We start from the raw sequence: 7,534 nt of genomic DNA on the forward strand, positions 1-7,534 counted from the left end.
TGGGCAATCTACTTCCATAGTGATACTGCCTCGGCAACCCAAGAAGGTGTCGCTATGAGTCGGGGCTGACTCGACGGCACATAACAACAACAACAGAGCATCCCAATGCAGCCCTGATCTTCCTTCCCCACCCGCTTCACATCTGTGCTCCTATTTCTTCTGACCTCTGGTCCTCACCCCTGCTGACTCCTACCTTCCTACTTGGCTGTGAAGTTTCCTCAACGCCCCTACTCCGAGTGCTCCTGTGGTCCAGGTAAACTTCCTGCAGCATCAAGCAGAGTAGCAGACACAGCTAAGGGGGCTGAATATGGACAGGGAGCCAACATGGGGTCCTTTTGGGGGCCGTGGGGCCCTGCAGGAGGATTGCAGTTGGGCTCAAGGGCCTCTCAGGGTGAGGGGCAACTCTACTGGGGTAGTCCTCAAACACCTAGTGGTGGGTTCCTGCAGACAAGCTTTAGCGCTGCATTTAAAAGCCTGCCCCCATGCCCACCCTGGTCTGTGTGGTCAAAAGCCTTGTGACTTTGAGACTACTCCTGTGACTTCCATCTGCTTTGAGAGCTGGTACCATTCCCTGAGCACCTACTGTATACCAGCCACCATACAAACTGCTATAACTTGAGGAGGAGCTGGATGGTCACGGAAATGGAAGCCAAGGCTCAGAGAGGGAGAGCGACTTGCCCAAGGTCACACAGCTGGGAAACATATCAGGGCAGAGAGTCAGACCTTGGTCCAGCTGACTTCAGAGTCTCACCATGGTATTCCCCATCTTTGGCAGCCCGTGTGCAAGGCGCCCTGAACTCAGGACTCCCCTTCTGCCAGGGTGAGACAGTGCCAGCTCTGCCCTGCAGCCAGCTAGCAGTAACAGCGGCATCATTTCCATGACGGTGGCTGGGGGCAGGGGCGCCATCTGTGAGCAGGGAGGTGGGGCTCACAGCACCAGAGAGGGAAGTGGGCCAAGGACCTTATCCTGGGGGCATTGTGTCCTCTACACAAGGGAGGTAGGTGGGCCTGCAGCACTCACTAATTCTGGGCTCAAGGGTAGGGAATAGCAATGTCAGACAGATACCAGCCGACAGGAAACATCTCCACTGCCACCAAACAAGCAGGCAAACAGCAAACCCAAACACTACAGTGGGCTCCCACCCCACCTGCCCTCACCCTGGCAGCTTGGGAGAGCCCTGACTCTGGGCTCAGAGGCCTAGGTTCAAATCCCAACTCAGCTGGAATCTCAGCTCTGCCCCTCTTCAGCCCCATGACTTTGGGGAGGTCACCCTGCCATGCCTCAGTTTCCCCATCAGTGGAAGGGGATGACAATCCCAGTGTGGTTCAGAGGGGCTCAGCCTGGACACCCTGAGGGCAGCTTCACCTGCCTCTCCACACCCTAGCATACAGTGGATGCCCGCGAAATGTTTGTTCAGTGTTTTAAGGAATGACTCACGTTTTCAATCCCAGCTCTGCTTGCTGTGTGACCTTGGGCAAGTCATTCACCCTCTCTGGGAGGCATATTTGCTTCTCTCTAAAATGACAGTGGTGGGTGGACGTACAATTTCACCACCCACGGATCCCCTCTATCCATTTGGGGCAATCAAAATTTTATATTCCATGTAGGCAGGAGGCTGGGGCAGGAGACACCCCAACTAAGCAAGGCGCCCAAGGAACCACCCCCACACCTCTTACGGCTCACAGACTGGGATGAGGGCGGGCAGCCTCAGTGACACTGCACCTGGCATCTCAGAGAGGCCACGCAGAGGCTGAGGCAGCCCAGGGGGAGTGGCCAGTCCTCTGCCTGAGATCTCCTCCCATTCTCTGCTATCCCACCACCACCAACCTCTAGCTCACAGTCTTATCATAACAACTGGCAAAAGAAATGGAAAAGCTAGCCACACCGCTAGCCACTTGCAAGGATGCAAATGTGGACAATGACCACAAATTCCCCATGGGCTCACAACATCACCCCAACATGGGGAGAGAGCACCCAACCCTTGAGCTCATGTTACAAGGGAGGAAACCGAGGCTCAGGGAGGAGGCATCACACAGCCGTCCCCTGTGTCTGTCTGATACCAAAGTGGTTTTATCAGAGTTGCATGGCAAAATCAAAGCCACCACGCCCCTTCCTCTCTCTGTGTCTCCAATGGAGATCAACGTGGTCACTTCTTAGAAAGGGACCCTGAGGGTCAGAGAAGGGATGCAGCAGCCAAGACAGTCCCATGCCCCATTCGAAGGTCTGAGTCTCAGACGCACCATCAGCCCCACTGATAGGAGGCCCACGAGGGCTGAGCCAGAGGGTGAACATCGGCTGGCCCCGGCCACTGTGACGGCTCACTGTGATGGCTCAGGCTGGTGAGAGGCTCGGCTGCCCGTGGAAGCCTTCGGAAATTAATGTGAGCTGACTTGGCTGAGGGGAGCTGTCATCCGGATTGAGAACTGGCTGGGGGCTCTACTGAGGAAACACAAGGGCACCATTAGCACCGGGCTGTGGAGGGAGCTGGGGTGGGACCAGGGGGCCGGGGGCTGGATTCGGGGAATCTTCCAGCCCCGAAGGACCGAGCTGACCCCAAGGAGGAGATGGGGTGGTGGTGTACCAGGGCCAGGGCCTGCAGGATGGATGAGGTGGGCTCTGCGCCCCCAGCCTAAGTGACTCTGATCGGTTCCTTGTCCTGGCACTTCCGGCCATGTGGCCAGTGACCTGTGACAGATGCAGCCTTGCATGCCTCCTGGGCCACTCCTGGTCTGGTCGCTGCTGAGACATGACAGGTCACAGAGGCTGGGGGTCAGCCGTTCATCCTGCACCTTCCTTCTGACGGTGTCTGCAGTGGGAGCAGCAAGGGGGGATGAGGTCACGGCAAGGACAGCACTGAGCTGTGGTCTGGGGCCCCAGTGTCAGCCTCAGCTCTGGGGAGGTCACCGCACTCCTGAGACTCAGTGTGGCCCATCCATGAAATGGGGATGGGGACGGTATCGTTGTCATGATGCTGCTGGAAGGATAATGCATGCAGAGCGCTTAGTGCAGTGCCAGCCACCAAGAACGCACCCCACAAACAGCCGCTATGTGTCTTACCAAAGGAGCCCTGGTGGTGCAGTCATTAGCACTCAGCTGCTAATCAAAAGGCTGATGGTTCAAAAGCAAGACACATGGAAACAATTAGTCCAAGGGACTGGCGGACCATCCAATCCTCAGCCTGTATGACCATGAGACCAGAAGAACTAGATGGTACCCAGCTACCACTGTCAAACACCTAGAGGGGGATTGGTGCAGGAGATCCTGGATAGAGTGGGAAAAAAATGTGGAGTAAAACTCAAAATCATTTAAAAAGAAAAAAAAAAGACTAGGTTTGCTGGTCTGATAGAGCCTGGTGAGACCTCTGGTGGCCCCTAATCATCCTTCAGGTCTGGAACTGAACTCACTCCTGTGGCTTCCAGCCAAACAACAGACAGGCACATAGGGTGGCCATTTACATCAAGTAGGTACACTCCTTGGAGCAATCAATCAATCGTGGGAGAACAGAAGGGCAGAGTTTGCACAGGAGAGAGCTGGGGGGGGGGGCATGGGAGGGAAGGGCCAGGGAGGAGGTAACTACAGGGAGGAAGTGGGAAGAGAGCTGTTCCATTGTGGGGAACTGCAGTCAAAGTCATGAAACAAAATGTGTCTGAATGAATTTGCTCTGCAAATCACAATAAAAATTTGAAAGAAAAAAAAGGTTGGTGGTTCAAATCTACCCAGCAGCTCTACGATAGAAAGACCTGGCAATCTGGTTCCATAAAGTTAAGAGCCAAGAAAGCCTATGGGGCAGTTCTCCCCTGTCACATGGAGTTGCTGTGGGTCGAATGACAGCACCCACAACATTTCCCTTAACAGGAGTCCCTGGGTGATGTCGGTGGTTAACACACTCAAATGCTAACCACAAGGCTAAGGTTTGAATCCACCCAAAGTACCTTGGAAGAAAAAAGTCAGCCTTTGCAAACCTTACAGAGGGCAGTTCTACTCTGACACACACTCGATCGCCATGAGTCAGATCTGACTTGACTGTAACTGGCTTATTAGTCTTATTGTCATTACATTTAAGATTCCCTCCAGCTCTGTCTCAGGAACAGCCCTTCCCACTCCCAGTTTTCTGGTCTTCTGGCCCACAGTTCATCACCAGGGTATTAGACCCAATGCTGAGCAGCCCTGGGCAAGACACTTCACCTCTCTGAGCCTCAGCGTCCTCACCTGTAAATTAGGTTGTTAGGTACCACCAAGCAAATTCCAACTTCTGGTGACCCCTTATGACAGAGTAGAACCACCCCATAGGGAAGTTATCTTTATGGGGAAGGAGATTTGGTGGCAGTGGTGCAGTGGTTAAGCACTCGGCTGCTAACCAGAAGTTTGATGGTTCAAACCCACCAGCTGCTCCACGGGAGACAGATGAGGCAGTCTGCTTCCGTAAAGATTCACAGCTTTGGAAACCCTCTGGGGCAGTTCTACTCTGTCTTGTAGGGTTGCCTAGAGTCAGAATCGACTCAATGGCAGTGGATTTTGGTCTAATTTTTACTGGAACAGATCATTAGGTTTTTCTCCCATGGAGATGCTGGTGAGTTTGAACAACCAACCTTTCGGTCAGCAGCTGAGTGTGGCACCACCAAGGCTCCTTATAAACAAGGTATAGGCTAACAATGACCCATACCTCCCTGAGCGCCCTGCATTCTGCCTGTTAGGCAGTGAGCTGCTGAACTAATAATCAGTTGCATAAAAGGACACACACATGCACACACATTTATGCAGAATGAGAAACTCATTGTTTCCAGCTTAATTAGAGGAAGGGCTGGATTCAAGGACATTATGAATTGAATTCCAACCCTCTAACCTGTGACCATGACCCTGTCTGCAAACAGGGCCTCTGAAGATGCCATCACTTAACACGAGCTTACACCAGGAAAGGGTGGGTCCTAGTCCAACCTGAGTCCAAAAAACAAAGGCAAACAAACTGCCTTCAAGTCGATTCCGACTCATAGCGACCCCCTTTGGGTTTCTGAGGTGGTAAATCTTTACGGAAGTAGATTGCCCAGTCTTCCTTCTGAGAGTGGCTGGTGGGTTTGAACCACCAACCTTCTGGTTAGCAGTCAAATGCCTTAGGGACTATGCCACCAGAGCTCCTTTGGGTCCCTATAAAAGAGGAGAAAACACACAGACACAGAGCAAGGATGGCCATGGGATGCTGCCGCTGCAAGCCAAGGCATGCCTGGGACCACCAGAAGCTGGGAGAGACGAGGAGGGATCTTCCCGTAATGCCTTCAGACAGAGCACGGCCCTGCCGACACCCAGAACTGGGCCTTTGAGCCTCCAGAGCTGTGAGACAAGACACTTCTGTTCCTAAAAGCCACGCTTTCATGGGATTTTGTTACAGCAACCCTAGCAAACGAATGCAAGTGGTAAGCTTACATTTTGAAAAATAAAATTTCAAAACCCGGATGCTTTAGGCTGGTTAGCAGGCAAATGCCTTAGGCCCGATGCCACCAAATGCCTGGGACGTAGTTAATGCTCAATATCCTGTTACCAGCACAGCAGGGCTAATGGGCTAAAGCATCACAGTCAAATGTGTGCCCCTACCATGTGACGGGCATGGGACCCCAAAGCTCCCAGGCTGGGGGACAGATGGTCTGGTAAACAGGTAACTGTGAAGACAGAGAACATCCTTGCCAGATGTTCCCAGGGCTGCCCTGTGCTGTGGGACCCTGGGAGGAGAGGTGGGGATCCAGGAAAGCTTCAAAGAGGGGGGCACTCAAGGGCACTAAGGATGAGTCTAGAGCTCTGTATGGTCCCTGGGTGGTGTGAACTACTGACTAACAGGTTAGCAGTGAGAACCCACCCAAAGGTCCCTGAGAAGCAAGGCCTGGAAATCTGCTTCTGAAAGGTGACAGCCTTAAAAACGCTGTGGAGGAGTTCTGCCCTGCACAAGTGGGGAGTCGGAACCTACTCAACGGCAGCAGGTTTGGTTTCGGGTAGAAAGCTTTGTGGGGAGAGAAGCAAGACAGAGCTCCCAGAACACAAGAGGAATACTCCCAACCCTGCTGGCACTGATTCAGAAGAAGGATAAGAGGCCCAAGCCCAGAGGGCTCTGCTTTGGGGCCTGAAGGGAAAAAAGTGGGCAAGGCAGGTGCAAAGTCTGCACGTGGTCAGTCATGGAGCCCCAGAGGCCCAAGGAAGAGTCTGGCCTTGTTCCTGTGAGCAATGGGGAGCCAAGGAAGGCTGCTAAGCAAGTGAGGGGCACAATCAGACATGGCATCAGGGATCTGTCAGAACTAACAAGGAGCTTGCCCATCATTCATTCCTGCCTTAGCGTAGGACACCTGATTTAGAAGCACCCTCCCTTTTTGGAAGGAGCTCTGCTGCCATAGGGGGTAAGGCATCTGGCTGTTAACCACAAAGTCAGTGGTTCAAACCCACTAGCTGCTCCATGGGAGGACGATGAGGCAATCAACTTCCATAAAAATGTATATAGCCTTAGAAATCCACTGGGAGTCACTATGAGTCAGAAGTGACTTGATGGCAGTGGGTTTGGTTTCAGTTTCCCCTTACTGAGGACAAGGTCCCTATATTTCCCAACTCCAAGCAAGCAGTGGGAGGGGGGTGGGGTGTCAATGTCCCACTCCCAAGGGAACAGCAGTCTGAGACTATTGGTCTACTAGGACTGGCCATCCAATCTAGGCACATGGCTCCAGCAGGTGACTGAGGCCAGTCACCCCAGGCAGTCTTTGAGTCTGACGCCTATAATTCAAGTCCCCGAGAGACCTGCACTCAGGGTTGTGGAGGCCCAGGCGGAGGTCCTTATCCCAGCCCTGTCCGTCTCAGCCAGTGACCCTTGCAAACGCCTGCTACAGTCTGAGCCGCTGAAAGACAGCGGACACAGACATGGCACCCTGTGCATTTACATCACCGAGACTTCCGTGAGGTTACAGGTGGGAAACTGAGGCCTGCAAAGGGGGCAGTGACATGTCCCAGGCTACTCACTAGTGAGCAGAAGGGTTGAGAGCAAGTCACTTAACCTCTCTGCACCTCATCTGTGAAAGGGGACCCTATACTTTGTGGGCTGGGCTCCTGGGAGAATGAAATATGACGATATTAACAACAATAATAACAAAACAGCTGCCATCAAGTCAATTCTAAGTCATGGCAGTGCCGTATGAGTCACAGGACAACTGTGCTGCACAGAACTCTCAATGGTTAATTTTTCTGAAGCAGATCACCGGGTGTTTCTTCCGAGGTGCCTCGGGTGGACTAGAACCAGCAACCTCTGGGCTAACAGCTGAACGTGTTCATTATTTGCACCACCCAGGGACTCTGACATTAATAAGAACAGATAATAGTTACAGTTAACACCTATTCCATGTGCATTCTTTGGAACTCATAATTCCTCATCCTAACCCTGAAGGGCAGCTTCTATTCTCTCACCCCCATTTCACAGAGCTGCCCCCAATACCAGCTGCCATCAAGTCAATTCTCACTCCTGGGAACCCCATGTTTGGGGACTGTGCTCCATAAGGCTTCCTGTGGGTG

General features: G+C 52.8%; 1 protein-coding gene across 1 annotated transcript in view; it reads right to left on the reverse strand.

Moving 5' to 3' along the window:
* The window catches only part of MN1 (MN1 proto-oncogene, transcriptional regulator), a 55,304-nt gene that overhangs the window by 10,733 nt on the left and 37,037 nt on the right, over window positions 1–7,534 (reverse strand).

Source organism: Orycteropus afer, unplaced genomic scaffold (assembly GCF_000298275.1).
Source record: "Orycteropus afer afer isolate SDZICR_OR568_19922 unplaced genomic scaffold, OryAfe1.0 scaffold00197, whole genome shotgun sequence".
NCBI lineage: Eukaryota > Metazoa > Chordata > Mammalia > Tubulidentata > Orycteropodidae > Orycteropus > Orycteropus afer.